Below are 20,961 nucleotides of genomic sequence, written 5' to 3' on the forward strand. Positions count from 1 at the left end.
CGAGTCAGGATTAGGTCGGGACGGTTCGGGTCCGGGTCCGGCCGCAGCACCACCCCCGCTGCTGCTGCTCCTCCGCTCGCTCGCTCGCCGAGAGGTTCCCGATCACGTGACGATCACCGGCCAACCAGTGACAAACACAAGCGTTGGCACTAGGCTGCCGAAACAGCACCAGTGCAAGGGGAAAGGACAGGAATGCACCATATTGCACAAATACAACGCATTCCTGCCCTTTTAGTTTGGCGTAGGGCAGTGCAGCAAGCTGACTTGCTGCACTGCCCTACAGCAGATCCCCCTAAATGAGGGCCCTAGTGTTTATGGGTCTGATTTGGGGTCCATGTTTGTTATGAGCTTCATAAACACTAACAGGTGTCTTATAAAAAAGTTCAGAATATTTCAAAAGCAAGAGTAGGGCCCGTTCACTCTAGAGTATTTAGACATGCTCATTTCATTTTCTGAAAAATCCTTTTTTAAATAAACCCTGCAGCTCCCTTATTGAGGTTGTTTGATTTATTATACTCTTAACCAATGCAATGATTTTGGTTGCCTCAATTGCAAATGTTCGGTTTACCCACCGAAATCGATATGTTTCAAATTGCTGTGTGTGTCATACACCCTTTTCTACTCACTGCTGTTAATGGATGTCTAGCGTACTTAAAGGTCTTTCAGCATTGATTGTCAGTGGAGTGGCGTTAGTAGTTATTATTAATAAAGCAAGCCATGGAATACCCCAATGCATCAATTTTGAAGCTAAACCATCTTTGTTCACTCTGCGTGACGTCATCATCAACAGAACTGAGATGGCTGAAAACACCTCCTAACTTTGGGCTAGCATGTTGATGGCTAAGGGATCTCTCACACAGACAATCGACCTGATTCACAAAGGACCTCTGCACCTGTAGCAGAGGCACCGCAGGCGTGGGGATTCTCATTGCAGAGACTCCCATTGTGCAGATTCCACCCGGAGTGTGGAGACTCACATTGTGCAGATTCTGCCCTGAGTGTGGAGACTTCCATTGTGCAGATTCCGCCCTGAGTGCGGAGACTCCCACTGTGCAGATTCCGCCCTGACTGCGGAGACTCCCACTGTGCAGATTCTGCCCTGAGTGCGGAAACTCCCACTGTGCACATTCTGCCCTGAGTGCGGAGACTCCCACTGTGCAGATTCCGCCCTGAGTGCGGAGATCATTGTGCAGATTGCACCCTGAGTGCGGATACTCCCATTGTGCAGATTCCGCCCTGAGTGTGTAGACTCGCATTGTGCAGATTCCTCCCTGAGTGCGGAGACTCCCATTGTGCAGATTCCGCCCTGAGTGCGGAGACTCCCATTGTGCAGATTCCGCCCTGAGTGTGGAGAGTCCCATTGTGCAGATTCCGCCCTGAGTGCGGAGACTCCCATTGTGCAGATTGCGCCCTGAGTGTGGAAACTCCCATTGTGCAGATTTCCCCCTGAGTGCGGACACTCCTATTGCGGAGACTCCACCCTGAGTCCAGAGACTCCCATTGCGGACATTGCGGACATTCCGCCCTGAGTGCGGAGACTCCTCCCCAACTACGTGGCCTCCGCTATGAGTGCGGAAGCCCTTTGTGAATCAGGCCCTATCTGTTTTAATTGTGTTTGCCATTTCACTCTTCGCGTTAATCTCAGCCCTCGAACATTGGATTCAGTCTTCCAGTTCTGGGCCTGTACTCGTAGATTTTGGTCCAAATTGCCTTGCTGTATGTTAGAAGTGCATGTTGTTTTTAGCTAGTGCAATTGAGCAGAAAAAGGTACATTCAACATCTGATATGTTCAAGTAGATTGGCAGATGTTTCATTAAGTTTGGTCTGTGAGGGATGCTGGGACTTTTCCACAAATGCTAACATAGCATATTAAGTGCAATTTAAGTGTCTGACCATGACATCAAGTGTCAAATTAGTGGAACTGATTTAAAATAAATGAAATCGTATACTTGCTGCCCGAAGTACAGATTTACGGTGTTTCACAATTGGATAGCACACCGTTGAACTACCATAAGCAGATACACCAATTTATGCATTTTTTCATATGTTTAAATGCTCCATTATAACTGTTTGTGTATAATATATGGTTAACATCGTAAATTGGATTTGAATCCAGGCTCAGTCAGGCTTGAGTATTATTATAACTGTGCTAATTTTTTACTGTGTATTTCGAGGTTAATCACAGACCCTACCTATGTCGTTGTATTTTGTATGTTAAATAGTTGTTTTTTTAAACTTCCAAATAATTCTCGTCTTCAAAACTAAGAGGATCACATACCTCTCTAAATCGCATTGTTAATTAGTAAGGCTGTGTAAGCTTGTGTGTACTATTCACAGACTTCTTACATTTTGCTTCCAACCGTTGAAATGTTTACAAATGTACTCCTTCCCAGAGCAGAGGTCTGCTTCCTCGGTGCAAATGGCGTAGGAAGGAACCCTGCCAAATGAATAGGAGTCCTGGGTGTAGAATAAAGGGGTTGCCCACAAGGAGAAGTAATTCCCCTTTTGGAAAAAAAGTAAAACATGCAAATAGACATCTAGGACACCAGTGAAAAGTCTGCGTGTGTAAATGTTTCACATGCAAGTTTGGAAAACTACAGTTGTCATTCAGAAAAAACTGTGATCGAAGGTCCTACATAAAAGACAAGTTAGAATTGTACTAATGTTTGCTCAATAATCAAGGATACATATTGGTGTAAATAGAAGATGGATTTCGGTTACAACTAACAGCATTGTCTGTGGTCAATATTAGGACACCTAAGGCAGGACAATTATTTCTTTAATTCACCCCAAAAAGACTGGATGACACGTATTTGCACATATTTACGTGCTGGTGGCGCCTCCTAGTTAACCCTTAAAAATATTAATAATGCATGTTGAAGTTGACACTGCATCCCTCTAGTTCACCTTGAAGCAGTGAGTGACACACATTGAGAAAAGGACTCCTTCCCAGGCAGTCATGGCCCCAACTCCAGAATATTAAAGATAAGGGACAAATGAAGATAAAACAAACAGGTAAAAAAGCTCATAGAGACATTTATCAGGCAGATCCAATCAATGAAGAAAGAAATGATTAAACAAGGAATGCATTCTGGCTAGATGCCCATTGAGTTCGATTCATGAGTATTTTAAACAAGCATTGGCAATGCCAATAGGTCTGGCTTTAAAGGAATGTTGGATAATAATGTGAAACATTACATGTAAATAGCATGGAGATGTATATTTTTTTGTGTGGAAGCAGAGAGCTGTAGAATAATACTGGTATAGGTTAAAAAGTCAGGTGACAGTTGCACAGCTAAGTCAGACCTAAAATCCATGTATGTTAATGACTGGCTTTCTCCCAACTGTGCTGTTGCCAGAGAAAAACACCATAAAATATCTAGTTATCTAAGATTCTTTCATAGCATCAATATGCTGTGTGTGCCACTGAAAGTTCAAGCTCTGACAGCTTGCCTTATAAACAAAATGATCACAGTTGTATGGAGGGCAAGCACAGTCAAAACATGTAACCCTGACTCCCAACATGTGGGACGAGCCAAAACCCTTGGCTGTTAATTCTCTTATTATTGTCTGGCTACAGCTGCACTGTCAGGAGTGGTCTTGTAGAACATGACTTGCAGTGTGTCCTCGAAATGGGGTGTCTGTACAGATTTACTATGAGTACTAGAATTTGACACAACACATTTCAGCCTGGAGGTGAACCAAGCTCTTCCTTTTCGTAAGATTGTTCATGGAGTCAAATAACCTGGTGCAGAGATTTGCTCAACCTGTGCGGTCATAGTTTTGATTCTCATTGTAGACAAAGCAGAATTTGAATTGATCTGAGGTTGATAAAATGTGTTTGTCTGAATAAATTATTGTAATAATACCATCTATCAACATTCTGGAGGCAATCAAATTACAACATGCTTTCATTCATGTACCACACATACTTCTATCAATCAGTTTATAAAGTAGTTTAGATAGGTAAGATATCTTAAAACATAATGAGATATCTTGAAGGTTCTATGTTGTATACAATATTTTAAGATACGTTATTATGTATCAGTGGGTTATGTATACACTACAGAAAACTGTGTAACCTGCAAGATATTGGTTTAAATCCCAAACAGATATCTCAGAATTGAATCTCCATTGCAGAAATATGTGTGTAATGATGGTGCCTGCTGCGGGGATGTGTAACCTTAAGGTTATTTGTTCCAGACCTACTATAGTTACATGTGAGGTTCTCTAGCTTTTGAAGTACTATTTGACGCAAAGAAAATATGTTTTATTGAAAAAAGGGGGAAGGCATTAAAATAAGGTTTTATAGAAGAGATGGCTTTGACTCACCTATGGACATCTTTGACATGTTCTTTAGAGTTGTTGGAACAATTCAAAGACAAAAGAGAGAAAAGCATGCTGTTCATCTGCTAGCAGTATCAGTAGAATATTTAAGTAATATTGCAACAAGAAAACCCGTCCTGAAAAAAGCACAGTTTTTCATTTTTGATGTGATGGTTGAGATGGTAAAAATGTGCAGTGAAATGTTTTCTGTGCTATTATATATACACTGCAAATAGAACAATTGAGTGACAGAATGCTGAACAATGTCAAACACTCACCCCCAGTTGGAGATCTGCACCTAAATCTATTGTTCTTTTTCTCACCACACCATTCCAGTTTCGACCCAGCCATATTCAAATCAGTCTTGACCCTGCTTCCCAAAGGGAACAGTCCAGCCCAAACAGCCAGGCCAGGTCCTCTCTGGACTGGAAACAAGCATCCGAGTACAGGTTTCGTGGTATCACCCCTCATCAGCCAGGATAGCCTGAATCCAGTGGCATGACGAGCACAGTACCCACGTCTGGGCTAACCAGTCACACCTGGGGTGACAAATGCCAAAAGAACAATTGATCGAGGGAATGCTGAACAATGTCAAACACGCACCCCCAGTCAGAGATCATCAGCCTAAATCCATTGTTTTTTGCTCACCACGCCATTCCTGTTGGGGCCCAGCCATATGCAAATCAGTCCTGTTCCCTATGGGAAAGGTCCAGCTAGAACTGCCAGGCCAGGTCCACTGGGAGGGCAAGTAGAGTTAGTAGACTTTGATTCGCCTCAGGATAGGTGCGGAACTGCAATGGAGAAGTCTATCAATATAAAGATGAGGACCACCCAAAAACGGTGCTCAATTTCAGATCTCTAAATTGAGCCCAGAGGATTTCATTCTAGCTGTAACTTCTTGTTTTATTTGCTATGGTGGGCAAACAGACTGAAGACGACAAAAACCCTCTGGTTACTGTTGCGTTTATTTTAAAATTTGAGCACAAATATTTATAGTCACAGAATTAACTTTAAGAGTATACAATGAATAACCGAAGAAAACATATATATTTGGTACTTTCAGACCCAGGAGTCCAAGGAAATACATACGTGGGCCTCATCTTGGCAGGAATATGTTCCTGCATAAGGGCGAATAGATGGATGGATGTATAATGTTTTACTCAAATTTGTAAAAATCTGCCAAACATCATATCCCCATATTCCAGCATATTCAGTTGACAAGCCAATCATGGCGAAGGAGATCTGGCACTCAGCAGTACAAATGTTAAGATAGGTACATGTGGAAAATATATGGGTATAGTATGTTTCCATATGCCCTATTGATCATACCTGTACTCAAAGACCAGGGCCCACCAAAACACCAGTACCATAATGTAGCATTTAGTTCCAGTTGCTTCTCAAATTTCCCAAAAGTACTGCACTCAGGTTATCTATCGCCTGTAACCCACAGAAAACACATACAAGTCTGGTTCCCTTAGGTGACCCATTGGAACAGAGTTGTGGGTAACGCCTGGCTTTCAGAATAATTCTTAGGAAATCTGGATGTTGGAAATATATGTTTGGGTCAAAGTGATTCATGTGACCGAAAGACAGGTAATCTAATCTTCTATTTTGCTTTCAATAGCGTTCTAAATTTTCAGCATGCACTGTACACAGTTTATTGACGAAAATCTGCAGTGAATAAATACATAGCTGGTACACACACTCTCAGGTGGCCTTTGGGAATGGAGTTGTGGATCAAGTGGGAGACTGGAAGGAATTATTGTGTTTTGAAAAGAATAGTTGAAAATCTAAGTATTGCAATGCTCAGCACATTCTACCGGCCAGTCAGGGAAAGGAAATTCTGACTCCACCACTAGATTACTTGTGTTGCACAGAATTAGAAAATATGTGTTTTTTATTTTTTCCATATAATCAAGCTTATATTACATAATTGATTGTGCAAACTACATCCCATAGGAAAATCCACATATTTTTGGTTTGGACAGATTATAGAAACTCATGGCAATATTTTCTTAGTTAGTGTTCCAGAATTTATGTTTGTCTAGTCAAGAAATGTAATTAAATATTGATGAAAAAAATGTTAAAAAAATAAAAACATCCCCAAATTTTAAATTCTGTTTCAAGGCTGCAATGAAATATTGATACAGGGTTTGCACCAATACATAGCACTGAATTTGTTAAAAAAAACTCATGCAGTTTGTGTAGATGCACAAAGAGATCCAAGAGCTGGACGTGTTTCAAAAACCTAACGTCAATTTCTTGATAAAGCTCTGGTACAAGTGTGCAGTGAATGGTTTCATTTAAGCATCTCTTCATTTCTTCCCTCACTTTGTTGTTTGTTGTAGTAGATGCCCTGGCATGCCAGGTCGTCTCAAACTCCTCTGGGGTTGCTTGCGTTTCCATCTGGAGGGGACATCAGTACCAATTCAGCACAAACTCTGTCTTTGGTTCGTTGGGATGGAGGAAGGAGGTGGGAGGGGGTGGGAGTTATGTTACATTCAGAGTTGTTATTGTATATTTCAAGAGTCAACGATGGACGAGGTTGAAGAGTATGGACATTCCGTGGCAGTGAACATGGACATTGTTGTTCCGGATTAAGCCACTGGTCACTCGCAGTTATTTGTCTCACCGTTTATTATTATTGAGCTTCCTTGCCGAATGTATTGATAGTGATCTGTTCTGATGTAGACTGAGGTCGGCGGAAGTTGTAATATTCAGAAAACCAATAAACTACGTTTAAAAAACAAAAAACTCTGTCTTTGGTTGAATATTTGATCAAATTGGAATGCAGGCCCAAACGATTGCCAATGGCTGAGATGAATTCAAGCATTCTTTCCATCACTTCCTTGTTTGTGGCCTAACAGTGTTATGCATCATAAATTCCCATCAAGAATAGTAACATTCAAAACTGTTCCAAATTGCTTCCAATTTGTAAACGTGGCAATGCATCTATGAAATGCTTAACCAATGATTGCCATACAGGTTAATCAATTCAGCTACGTTTCCACTTTTGGACCGAGTCAGGTTTTTAATGGTGTGAGATTGCGTTTTTGGTGAGTATGTTTTGTGTGGGGATCAAATGCACCAAAGTCATTTTTTATGCAAAGTACAGCTTAATTTTGACCTATTTTATTCGTTCAAAGAATTGTTTGGCTGAGTTTTATCTCATCATTAATCATCCAGAGTGTACGCTTACATATGATCAACCTTTAATTCTTGTTCATTGTGTGGTTCAGTCTTTCTTACAGAGCAAACTTAAGAACAATTAGATCTTGAGGAATTAGAGGATCTTCATCTTAAGATTTCACTTACACTTGGTGATTTCTATTTCAGTCAACTAGCTATTTTGATTTCTACCTATAAACTACAACTTGATGTCATGCATATGTCATGATTTTGAAATGTCAGGCAATAGGGGAGTATAGAATACGCTAGACATTGCTCTTGGTCTGTGACCATTTTGTTGCCTACAGTCCATTCTGATATTCAAGAATATGACATTTCTTTCCCCACTTGTGATTAATACAAATTGTTACATTTCAAAACTAGTGGATATTCGCAGCCGTTAACCATGGCTCCTGTACCATGACATATGATCTTTATTGACTTTATTATGGATATTTCACCCTCAGAAGAGTTTCAAGTTGTGATGGTTATAGTTGATTCTTTGTCAAAAATGAGTCATGTTCTCCTTTGCCTAGTTTACCTACTGCTGAAGAAATGGATTGCTGTTTTTTGACAGCTATTTTATGTCTTCCAGGCCTATGACATACAATAGTTTCTAGTCCCCTTTATCTTCTACACCTTTGGTGAGCCCTTTGTGCAATGATTTAGCACCCTTAGTTTAATGGTCAAACTAAACAAACTAATCACAGTTTGTCACTGTATCTTCATTCATTAGCAGTGCAATACCGTCCAAGATGACTAGATTTCTTAGTTGCTGACAAATTAATTTTTTGTTTTAACAGATGGACTCAGTGCCACCATGGTTTCACCATTGTTCTGTTTGCCAGGCTTGATCTTTCAGTTCCAGGATCTAACGATTAGTTGATTCCTTTTGCAGAAACAAAGACAATTATTCTCAAGATAAAAGAACTTTGCTGACAACTCTAGAGCTGTTTCATTTTCTTTTGCACCTATTGTTAAGATTTGGCTATTTTCCTGTTCAGGTATTACCAGTCAAAGTCTGCTCATGATATTTTAGTCCTTTTCCCATTACCCACCATGGTAATCACATTTTTCTCATGATGTTGCCTCGCAACTGGAGAATAAATCCCGTCTTTTGTGCTTACTAATTAAAACCATATGATTCTGATCCATATCATTGTGCACAATCAGAACAGGGGCGGCTGGTGGATTTTGAAACTGGTGGGGTGAAAAATTTGTACCCTTGTCCAACGCGCGAGCGAGCGAAACGAGCGATCCCGAACTGGAAAAGGAGGGTGCGGGGGGGTTTCCCCCGCAAGAAAATTTTGCAAAAAATGTATTCAAATAGTGGGTTTTACACCACATATTTACTGTAAATTTTTGCAAAAACGGGATCCAAATATAGCATTTTAAAGCACGAGTGTGAAGAAAACATTACAAACATATAAAAAATGCGCCCAATCCTCTAACTGTTCTGCTTGCAAAACGACCCCCAAGCCAAGCACACACAGCCAAAGGGAAGAGGCCCTCTAAGTGTTTTCTACCTGTAACCTAGGCTGTGTGACCATCATTGGAGTACGTGAATGAAGGGAATTATGGGAAAGAGTTTTTTTTCCCTCTGTACCTTTATACCATTGTACTGAGGTTTATGTGCTACTGTGTTTGGCATTGTGATAAATCTAACTAACCTGTTCCAGTTGTCTGTGAGTTATTAAGTATTGAGGTGTGTTACCTTGAATTGGTTTGTTGACTCAATTGATTTTCTCCCCATCACACGTTCATGCTGCTTAAAAGATTTATCAGTTGGCATTTCTAGAAAGATCCAGTACAAATGGGCCCTGCCCTTTCACTACCATGAGGCTTATCTCTGCTAGATACAAATGATAGCCAGCAAGTAGTTAATATGAAGTAGGGAACAATGCAGTTAGAAATCCTGACTTGAAACAGCAGCGCCATAGACAGACCCAATCTCCAAGATCCAGCCCTCTCACATGGTGAAGACATTTTCTGAGTTGGCAGGTCTGAGTGACGTTCCACTTCATTGGTATGCATACTCTGTAAGGCTTAGTGTTTCGGCATTGGAAGCGATTAACTGCAAGTGTGTGTGATGACAGCAATAAATCTCACTCCTGAGTCAGGCCAGGCCCTGATAATGTTCTGTACTGGGAACGGAAGCACACGAGTACCATCCAACCCTCATATGTCCACTACACAGTTCCCAGGCATGCAGCGGGTATGACCTTTGGCCTTGCTTTTAATCTGTCACAAATCACTTCATCCTCTACCTCCCTCCCTTCTGTTGATTTATCCCCCCGCACTGCTTTACCGTCCAATTTTGGTTGGTCCAAAAAACACATTAGGTCAATTGTCAAAGCAAATTATCCTATAAATAATGACAATAAGTTGCTAAACCTCTCTAAAGCAAGCTTGCTCACGGCTCCTTTCAATTCAGAAATAATAGTAGCACCTCCTGAATTTTGAACTGTGTTTCTCCAGTAGTGTGGGTTAAGCAGTTGGTTAGTGGTCAGGGTGAACGCAAAAAGGAATTCTGCAGGCTGTGTTGACGTAATCTACTCATCTTATGGTTGGCAGTGGTAGTCATGGCAAATGTCTGTATTGCCCAATGGTGTGTGCTACCGCTGGGTGCCACAGTAAACCTTCAGTCTGGACTAGGCCTTTAACTCAAGCGGCTTTGCATGCTGGGACTCTTGCACCCAGGCAGGCAATTACAGTCAACATACATGTGTTAATAGTGTTACATACATTCAGGTGATTTATTTGGCTGCAGGTGTCAGGTATAAAATCAGTAAAGTGTCTCATAAAGTGCTGGGGAAGACTAAGAATTCAAATCACTGGAAAAAATCCTCCAAAAAATGAGTCCCAAAAAGTTAAGTCAATGGAAAAGACCTCCAGGACAGGGGTCTAAATTATACACTGCCTCCTTCCATGCTATAATTTGAAATCACTCAACTTCAGTGGTTCAACACTTTAAATGGCAAGTGGCAATTAAAGCCTTTTAGGACATTAGTCACATTTCCTTGCAACTAAAAAAAGGAATCAAGCCATTGCTCTTCGGAAATGTTGGCATGTATGCCACAGTGCACACACCAGATGCCCTCCGTTGATTGGGTTCGTTCGTTCATCATTGTACGGCCATACTCGCTTTGCTTCTGTTCCCAGTCACTTTCACTTTCACTGACAGATTTCAGCGCCAAGAAGCCCCCTGGCAGATGAGTGAGCTACAAATCAACTTTGGCAAAACGTAGAGCATTTATTGCTGCCTCAAAGCACAAAACACAGAGATATTGAACATCACCCACCCCCCCCCCCCCAACATCCAAGGCACCGATTTTTCACAATAACTAAGATGAAGTTTTGGAAGCCACGAGAGATATGTTTACGTTTACCATCTTTGAATATGGCATTGTGCAAAGCGCCAAGTCAGCAGTGGCTATAAAAAAATGTGGAAAGACATTGTTGAAAACCCAGTAGTAGAAAGGCCTTCAGAGAAAAGCTGAGCCAGCCGAGAAAGTTTCAGTTGGGGGGTGAGCGGATTCGAGCACCCTGGCCTCGGCCATCTTTACGCTCATGTTTAAAAGGCCGAGTAAGCAGTGTGACGGTGAGCTGCGGGAAAACACCCCTTGGGATGTGGGCATTGAGCAATTGAAATTGTGTGTGCCAGGTGGGCACTGGCGCGACTGTGTGCACTTGTGCACGCGCATGGGTGAATTGTGGGCAGGTGTTTCTATTCCGAGCACACCTGGCTCTGAGCATACCCTGCCAATTTATGGCGAACAAAGCAAACACAAGGAGATGATGGACGGAGCGCTGAAACTTTTCAAAGACTCACTCCCAGTCACAGATCTGGGTGGAATCCATCATCATTCTTTAGCTCACTTCGCCACCCCAGTTCACACTCAGCTATATCAAATCAGTCTTGACCCTGTGCCTCATGGGACCAGTCCAGCCTGAGCTGCCAAGCAGTGTCTTCCTTGAACCGGAAACAAGCATCCTGGGACCAGTTTTTCAAGATCCTGTCTTTGAAAATCACCTTAAGATGGGCAAGTCGTTGCATCTGTTGCCTGGCAATGTTTCTACAACACAGATCACATTCCAGCATCAGAATCCCTGGCGCCGTTTTGGAGAGGCCAAACATATTGAATAGAATTGGAAGTGAAATGGACAACGCTGATGTAAAAATCACTGCATCATTTCTTACTTCTGGTTTTGCAAGGTCTGCACGGTAATATATTCATTGTAGTTTGACAGCAAATGGTCATAGATAAAGCTATTCACCAATGGGCACGCCCTAATCTCGTTTTCACGGTAGATTGCTTCAAACTAAAGACTAGTTCACCCGGGTCACTTTCACCTACTCAATATCTTGTGATTAGTGGGCACATTGGCAGATGTCCTAAACAGCATCCCAGAAAAGATGAGCTGACGTGATTTACAATAGAAGAGGTTAACCAACTGATGGGTGTGGGGAGAGGTCGAGCTATGCAACCTACCTTTGCATAAAGGTAGGCTGCCCCCAATTTTCAGACTATCATACAGTTTCAGCATGTTGGACAAGGTTTGCTCTAAAGCCCTGCCCACAGCACCCATTTTCCAATGGGCAAAATGAATGGCTAATGGCACCACCCGGTAAAAGGAACTTTACTAAAGGTATGTACCTTTCACATCAAAGAAATGTCAAAATTGGACACCTATGTAACACAACAGATTGTCTCAAGGCATTTGTTTATTTTGTCTTGCTCTGACTCGAATATTTATCGCCACCAATGGTTCCTCGTGACCTCCTTGATCAAGAGTACTTGTGCCAGGATCATGACAGGGAGGAGAAATAAATCAGTGAGCCGAAATAAATCAGTGAGCCGAGTGTCACAAGAGAGAATGAAAGTAGGATGGAGGGAAGACTAACAGCAGCAGAGGGAGCGTTGTGCAGGGAGCGTGCAAGTGGATGGCAGGCCGAGGAAAGAGGAATGCAAGAAAATGCAAGAAAATACAAGCATTTGCAATGCAATATGTTTCACATTATTTTTTTTCACCTATTGGTATTGTAAGTGACAATGCCTTTTATTATTGCAGTTTTTTTTTAAACACAAAAATATAGGTCTAAATTTTGCAATTGCGAGACCTACTCCATTGCAAACGCTTGTTTTTGGTAGGCACGGGGAGATTAAGTGATTTGCCCAGAATCACAGGATGCTAAGCCGACACAGAGGCTCGACCTGGTTGCCCAGCTCCAAAGTCGGCAGGTCTGGTCGTTACTCCACATCCTCTCCCCAGGGATATGAATTAGATTTATAGCTCCAAAGTACTTTACATACATAAAGGCAATGCTACAAACATTTTAACTACGCACTGAACAAATAAAGAGTAATGGAGAACACCAAAGAAGACTTTAATAGATAATACATTGCAGAGATGGTCTAATGGCTTAGAGCTGCCGACTTTCGTATGGAGAAACGAGATTGCAATTCCGACCTCTGCTGAATATCTGGGCGCATCTCTTAACCTCTTCATGCCTAGAACTCTGTTCTCTGTTAAGCACCAGGTTCTCACTAAATAAAACTGCAAAATAAGTTATAAATCCTAGTACCTGCTTACCCGACAATTATCCGGGCAGACTGAGGAGAGGGTTACAGCATAAACCTGGCTCTTATCTTGACAAGTTAACGTAACGTTCGTAAAACCCAGAGACAATCTTTTAACATCGAAAGATTCACTTTCAGGGCTCTGCTTGTGCACAGCGTCTTAAAGCCAAACCAGACCCCTGTCTCGCCAGTCGCCACCCCTGGTCATTTGTTGGCTCGCCCACACAGAGGATATGGTGTTGCCTCTAAAGGTACCGACTTTGGAACAGGAAGGAACCAGACACGCTCCAGTCCCGGCATCGGTTTAACATATTGTGATCCTGGGCAAACCATTTAAACTCTCCAAAAAAGAGTCAGACTTTGTGTAATGCAATTGGTGCTGGTGAAAAGGACCCTCCAGTGCCCTTGGGCTGAGTACACGCTGAAAAAATACTGCAAATAAATAATAAACGAAAAAGAACTAGGCCAATAAGAGTAGTGGGAAGAAGTACAAGAATATACGAGAGGTCTGAGGACAGAAAACACCTAAAGGCCAGAGCTGGCTCTGGCGCTGGGGAACCAGGTTCGAGTCTCGGCTTCGGATCATCAACATCCTGTGATTCTGGGCAAATCACTTAATCTCCATGCCCCTATCAAAACAATGATGTGTCATGTGTTCTTGTGTAACTTAACTGGTGCTCATCATGTAAAGCGCTCCAATACCTTCGGGTCGACTTCGCGCTATATAAAACTGCACACACACACGCAAAAAAATCCTGCTCATCCAGTCTTTTTCGACAAGTTTCCTTTCCCTGCAGTGTTTGTAGGGGCCTTGAGTAAATGTTCAGGAGCAGTGTCACGACGCCGGACACGGCCTACGTAACCGTTGGGCAGCCTGCGAGCCTCCATCTCAGGACAGGGGACTGAGGCCGAATTCAATGATGGTCCGGAGCATTATTATGGCGCATTTATTAAGGGGGAGCCAGCCTTATACTCCTGACCGTGCTGCTCTTGGGTAATAAGGCTATGCCCTGCGCTGCGCATGTTTTAAATATGTATTACATGTCCCAATCTTAATTTTAGCGCTCCGAAATTCCGGAAAGTAAAGATGCAGCGCTTTGCAAAACCTCCAAATAGATAAGTAAATTAGAGCCTAAGATCAGATACCCAGCCCTTCGCTTCTCTTCTGTTCTCACTCAGTCACTTTCACTTTCACTCTGAGACTGAGACAGACTTTAACTTTATTTAAAGTCGAGTCGACTTCACTTACCCGGGCCGTGTTTAACGTGGATGATGACAATGAATGAAATCAAATTACAGGCTGCCTCGATCGATGCTGGATGTTCTTGTTCTCGAGTCAATCAGGCTCGGAGCTCCTCGTGGACTGCAGCAGTGCAGAGCGTGGCAATGTGAGAGCATGCAAGCAGAAGCCCAAACTGGAAAAATCTGGAATTGTGTCTTTCGATTTCGAATCGACTCCTCCCCCAGACCCCAGCAAACCAATCACTTGAACAACAACAACTGTTGCTGGGTTTGGTGGAGGAGACAAAGGCCACAGCCACACCCCCACAAACTCTAAACCCGCCGGAATGCTCCACCCTCGGCCATTGGAATTAATGGAGGGCCTCCAGCTCCGCCCTGGGCCAAGGGAATAACGCCCAAAATCGACATGCTATTCTGCTAGTTAGCAATACGCTGCACCCACCAGTGTGTCATCACTGCCCTGCTTTCTGGCTCTAGGTCGAAGAAATCTTCGCCCAGCCAAAAGCATGTGCAGAGACACTGCAGAGCAGAGCAAAGGGAGGCCATACCCCCACACCCCCCTAAAGAAAACCCCAATTTTGTACATGTTTGTTCACTGACCACTAGCAGCCAGCACAATTTATTCCTAGCTGCTCAGTGTTTTTCATCAGGCATTTTTGTGGTCCCCCAGGGTGGGAGGGCGACGCCCATCTCGCCCCTATGCACCAGCCTCCCCTGAATCAGAACCACCAATAATAATTAAACAAGGTCATCCAGAATATGAGGTTCATGATATCAGTAATTCCCAAATCTTTTGAGCTTATCTTAATTTTTTTAAATTTTGGAAAGATTATCCAACCAATGAATGGGAAGATGCTTTCGACTCCATACCCTGTTGTCGCTACTTTGTTAACAGCAGCACTTTGGCTTCAGGAGGGGACATAAGGTTATGTGTAGGGACCAGACTTACTAGCTTCGTAATCACGTGTCCTTGCATCTATGGAGGATGAGACTATAGATTTTGGGTCCTCATATATGGCTCGTGGTAAGAAGTCTCCTTTTGCCTGGCTTAGCCGGCATCAGTCTTTCCAAAGTTACAGTCAACTGGAGCGTTAATCATTGTGTTGCGTGGAACACTGATGGAGCAGGGTTTTTTACTTTAAAACCAATTATCTGTTTCATTTCTGTATGTCATTATTGAAAGTACTACTGATTAATTAATAATTACAAAAGATTTGTCGAGTCTTGTCTAACCGACCTTATTAACAGAAGAGTTACACGTGGGAATGCTATTGCATGGCTACAATAATAAGTGAACTAAGTTGGTGAGCAAATTGACAGAATAAATGTTGCTTATGTGATGTTATTGTGTTTTGCGCTTATAATTAATATGCATTAATGGCTTTTGATGTCGCAAATGGCTAGATAAATACATACACATAAGGGTATTAGCAGGGGAATAACACTGTATAATCATTTCCATGCAGTAATTATGTTTTGTGTTTCTTTTACTTAAGTTGACCATTGTGGCCTGCTATAAAATGGCTACCACCCGCAGCCTGCATTCGAGTAGATGGAAAATTTGAAAGGAGGCTTTGCGCTGACTGCGACCTTGTCCTCCCATTGAACTGAAAAGCCATGATCATGACGACAAATCTGGGAGAGATGCCAGATGCCCCTGAACGTGAAGATTGTTGCCAATCCAAATTACGACCTGATGAACTTATAATGGTCCCATGGGTGAGAAACATTTTATCCTAAAGAGACATCCGTAGAAGTAACGATTTAGTTATGGACTCCTAATTTCTATTCATAATTTGAGACTATCAATACGTGAGAAAATCTATTGTTGTATCCCAATGTACCAAGACGACATAATTTCCGCCATTCGACTGTTTTTGAAAGATATGATTGCAACATTTGGAATGTAAATTTGGTATAAATATTAGTAGACTAGAGAGGTCTAGCGCCACTTCTTCCCGAACCAATGATCAGAGGTCCCGATGCTGACGGAGAGGACGGTGACTCTACATGACGGCTAGAAACTTTAACTATTTTGCTGAGGACCGGTTCTGACTTAGAAAATGACTTTTAGCCAGAATAGGTAAATATGAAAGAAATGATTTTGCATTTAATTGGCTTTTCTTACAATTTTAGATAAACAATATTCTGTTTGAATTACTGTGTCAGGTGGTTATTTTATTGTCATGTTTATTGACTATATAGAGTGTTAAGATGTTTCACCAGATCTATAGCAACTAGTTAATGCCATTGACCTCAGGGTACATGCAGAGTGGTTAGGTATTGAAAAGTGTTTTCCCCTTATACATGGCACGGATAGAGTGGTAGGATGAATGTTGGTGAAATGGGCCCCACCAGCGTGTGATGTGTGTGTGCGCGTGTGACTGCGAAATCACTCCGTCCGTGGAAGTAGAGGGGATTCGGAAGCTCCGATCTGCACCAACACTGCAATAAGGAAACAGTGGCTGACGAAGTTTGGACAGATGGAAGTGAAGGATGTCAAGCATGGGGTTCTTCTTCTCACTGCACCAATTCCAGGAACTGTAATTTTTCAAAATCTGTGAACGTGACTAGCCTTAAATTATATTCCTGTGGAAGATGGTTGCCTTTCCAGTGTTTGTTGCCTGAGGTTCTAAATCCAAGATGGCTTTAACCTTTTCTCTGTGATGTTATTTCCTGCTTAGTCGATATATGAGGAGACGTTTGCGAGAGGAGGATTCATTGCAATGCATCTGTTCCTTTCATCCAAATCAGTACCCTCATTAATGCATTCTTATCCCAAATTTATTTCCTCTTTCACATCACTATTGTTATTTGGCTCTATCTTCTGGAAGATTTCATTGTGGGCTCTTTCTTTGCTCTGATTTTGAGGAAGTTTAGATGCTGTGTTTATCAACATCTGTATTATCTGTTATCTTCAATCAAGAAATGCCATGATTATAAAGGAGTTATTTTTTTCTGTTTTGCCTTTTTCCTCCAATCGAGACCTTCTTAAGGAGACACTTAACACCTTTTACATGCATATTAAGTGCAGGATGGTAGGGGCACAGTGGCCATTAGGAGGAGTCACCAATTTATCGGGCACTCGAAGGAGGAAAATATAAAGCCCTTCATAGAGTTGACAGAGAACAAGCATGCAAATGAAAAACATCTCTCATTCTTTTGTAAGAAGACAAAATAAGCTCTTCCCTAAGGAGAGTGGCTAATGAAGCAGATTCCTTAATTCAGTTATGAAGACCAAGACTTAGTATTGCAAAGTCATTTGGCGTAACGGCTAGGGCGCTCGACCTGGGGAACTGGGTTCGAGTCTCGGTAACGACGCTGAACATCCTGTGATTCTGGGCAAATCATTTAATCTCCCAGTGCCTAACAAAAAAATGAATGTGTGTCCTCATGTAACGTAACTGGTGCTATGTAAAGCGCTCTGATACCTGATTGGATTGGGGTCAAGTTCGTGCTACATAATCTCTGCAAAAAGAAAATCGGAAAAATGCTCACTTTACCAAATCAAAGTGCAAAATGAACCAAAACCTTTCCTTCTACCACACCATACATCCTTTTTAAAAGTTCCCAGCAATTCATAATTTGTGTTGTTAGAACAAAGTCCCTGATCAAAATCAAGCCTTACTGAAATACAGGAATACATTCATCAAGATGTCAGAAAGAATGGTCCAATAGGATGTGATTATTAGAATAAGGAGTTTGGCAAAAGATGAAACAGACCCCAGATAGTACATGAGATCTGGGAAATGCTGAAGGCTGTGCACTGCACATGATGCAAGCCAATCTTAAAAATACTGTTTGTTAAAAAGAACAGCTTTCACAGTCCCACAGTTCCTTTCAGATAGGTGACTGGTTTGTCAGAGATAAAAAAAAATTCTGCCTTTTGAAAAGGGCAGAATGTTTAGAGGAGAACGGATGCAAATTCATGTATTTATTTGAATTGTGGTTCTTCTCATCGAACCTCAGAATGTTTTAGAGGGAAACATAGAGTGAGACCAGGGGGTTATTTTTTCAAGCATCCTTGATGATCAGTTGTGGTTAAATGCACATCTCAGTTTGATTCGATGTGCTGGCTAAACTGCTTATTGGTTACCCAAAGAGAAAGGAAAGGGAGTTATTGTTCACAGGTTTCTCAGAAGGCTTTGTAATTCAAGGTTTCATGGGCCCACTGTAGAGAAGAAAAGGCAAGAAACTGCCTACTGTGCTAGAGGATCTTGAGGTGGTGTCTGGTAAGCTAGATAAGAAACAGAAGGTAAGCTGTGCTGCTGTCACGTTCAAGATGCTACCTCTGCCACATTTCATAAAATAAATACTGGGGGCTGTGCCAAAACAAGAAGGAGAAAAGATCAAGTTAATGTATCACTTGTCCCAACCTGGGCGTGAAACTGCCATTGAGCAATGTTTATCGACTTATGCCTCCTGATTAAGCTGGGGTGCTAGTGCACAAGGTAGGGAAGGGTGGGCTGCTGCAAAATATTACATTAGATCAGGATCTGAACTTTTACCAGTGTGCAGTGATTTTTCAACTTATTGGTCCCAGTGTTCAAGGGTAATGCCTACCTTGACAAATGCATACCCTTTGGGTGCTCTGTTTCCTTTTATTACCTTGAGGACTTCAGCTTCTTCCTAGAGTGGGCTGTCCAAGATCAAAAACTAGTGGGAGGACCAATCCACTACTTGGATGACTTTTTTGGTAGTAGGAGCATGTTCTTCAGCACCTTGTCAGGCAGTCTTGGATTGCTACTGGTTCCAGCACATTAACCTCATTCAAAGCACATTGAGGTTACTGAACAACAAAGTCATGGTGTTTGCTCTTGACATTCAAATATCCTAGCAAAAGAGAAAGCAGCACCCAATCCAAACAGTAGTTGCTGCACAAATCTAAGTTTCACAGATATGGGAGAACACGCGAGCCGAACCCATTATATCTAGCTCACTGCAGGTATTATTAACACATGGTACGGGCAGGAGAGCGATTACGACACTATATTACTCCTAAAGACCGGACGCAATGCTCCTACTTGCGCCGCAGCGTGAATACTGAGACTCAGCGCCGGCAGTCACAATAACTGATAAGCAATGGTCACAATGTATTGGATTCCCCATATCCATGAATGCTAGAATTAAATATACGCAATTTAACTACCTTCACCATACATATTTGACCCCAAATAGACCCCACGTATGTACGTAACGTCCATTGACATGTGCCCCAGATGTCAGTCTTCGGAAGCTTCATTCCCTCATATGGTCTGGACATGCCCTCAGCTAACGGCTTACTGGGACAGCGTGTCCGAAATGTTGTCCGAGGCAACGGGCACTATAGTTGCTGCCCAGTGACTACATTTCATGCTAGGATTAACAAAACGCAATGCACGTCATAAGAATCTTAACAAATTCTTGGACCTGGCACTAGACCTAGCCAAGCACAAGCTGCCCATGGCGTAGAAGTCATCGGTGGGGCCCAGCACACACATGTAGCTTTTAGACCTTCATAGGGTGCTAGTGGCAGAACACGAGATTCTTCAAACTAACGCTGTCCGAATGCCCGCCTCAGCAACCCCCACGGACTGGCACAGATACTCAACTTTTATAGCATCAAAACTAAATATCGCAAATCTCACACCACAACGGAGCCAGGACAGAGCTGACGACGCTGTATAATAACCAATAATGAATATAGTCACATAACAAGTTGTGTGCCATCTCAATTAAGACTCTTCCTTTTTTTTTCTTCTTTTTCCCTACCCCCCCCCCACCATATCTCGCCTCACCACAATGCCCCTACAAAGCTAACATCTATGCAAGAAAGGAAATGATAACAGGCCCCAGTCCCCGGGCACATCCACACCCCGAGGTCTAACTTGCGCGGATTCACACTACATTACATGGGCTACCACCCCATCCCAAACCTCGAGGCACCTGATTTGCATCAACACCCAACTGTGTTAGGACCTACGTTCAAAGTAAACAGATGACAAATATGAATGGTATATCATGGATAGTTGTTAACTTTAATGTTAATAATAACAATGTCTATTGTGATGAACTTGCACAATTAACCCCTTCGCTGCGGCGCGAATTCCGCCGCAGCGCTGGGGGTGTTTTAAGTGTGCACGGCGCCGCCATGCTCATGACGGAACCACGCCGTCATGAGTCACGGGTGAGCTGTGCTCATGACGGAGTGGTTCCGTCACGGCGCCGCCCACTTACGTTAGACGCCCGCACAGGCGGGGAAAAGGTGCCGCGTGGGCGGAGCGACAGCCAACGGCCGCGGCATGACGGAACCACTCCGTCATGAGCACAGCGCGACCGTGGCTCATGACGGAGTGGTTCCGTCATGAGCAGGGAAGGGGTTAAGTAACCGTAAGTTCCCGTTGGGACATTAACGTTACACTACTGCATTATTGCATGCATAATGCCGTCCATATATCCTTTTTTCATATCAACGCTCTATTAGCAACTGCATGGAAGACTATATGCACACTCTATACTGCAAAGGTTTTGTGTACAAACTTATGAAAATCAATAAACAGTATTTAAAAAAAGGAAAACAAACTGATTCCCCATTATGGTACTCTCAACAGTACTACACCAATATATGAACAGGAAGGTTGTCTTTGTATTTACAATATCATGA

General features: G+C 42.5%; 1 long non-coding RNA gene across 1 annotated transcript in view; it reads left to right on the forward strand.

The window, feature by feature from the left end:
• LOC146802358 (uncharacterized) overlaps nucleotides 1-16,353 on the forward strand; it is a 205,447-nt gene extending 189,094 nt beyond the window's left edge. Inside the window, exon 5 of the long non-coding RNA XR_014967379.1 lies at nucleotides 15,815-16,353. This is a non-coding gene — a long non-coding RNA (uncharacterized LOC146802358). The remainder of the gene's footprint in view (nucleotides 1-15,814) is intronic.
• Nucleotides 16,354-20,961: the final 4,608 nt, after the last annotated feature.

This window comes from Triturus cristatus, chromosome 8, assembly GCF_964204655.1.
Source record: "Triturus cristatus chromosome 8, aTriCri1.1, whole genome shotgun sequence".
In the NCBI taxonomy this organism is placed as follows: domain Eukaryota; kingdom Metazoa; phylum Chordata; class Amphibia; order Caudata; family Salamandridae; genus Triturus; species Triturus cristatus.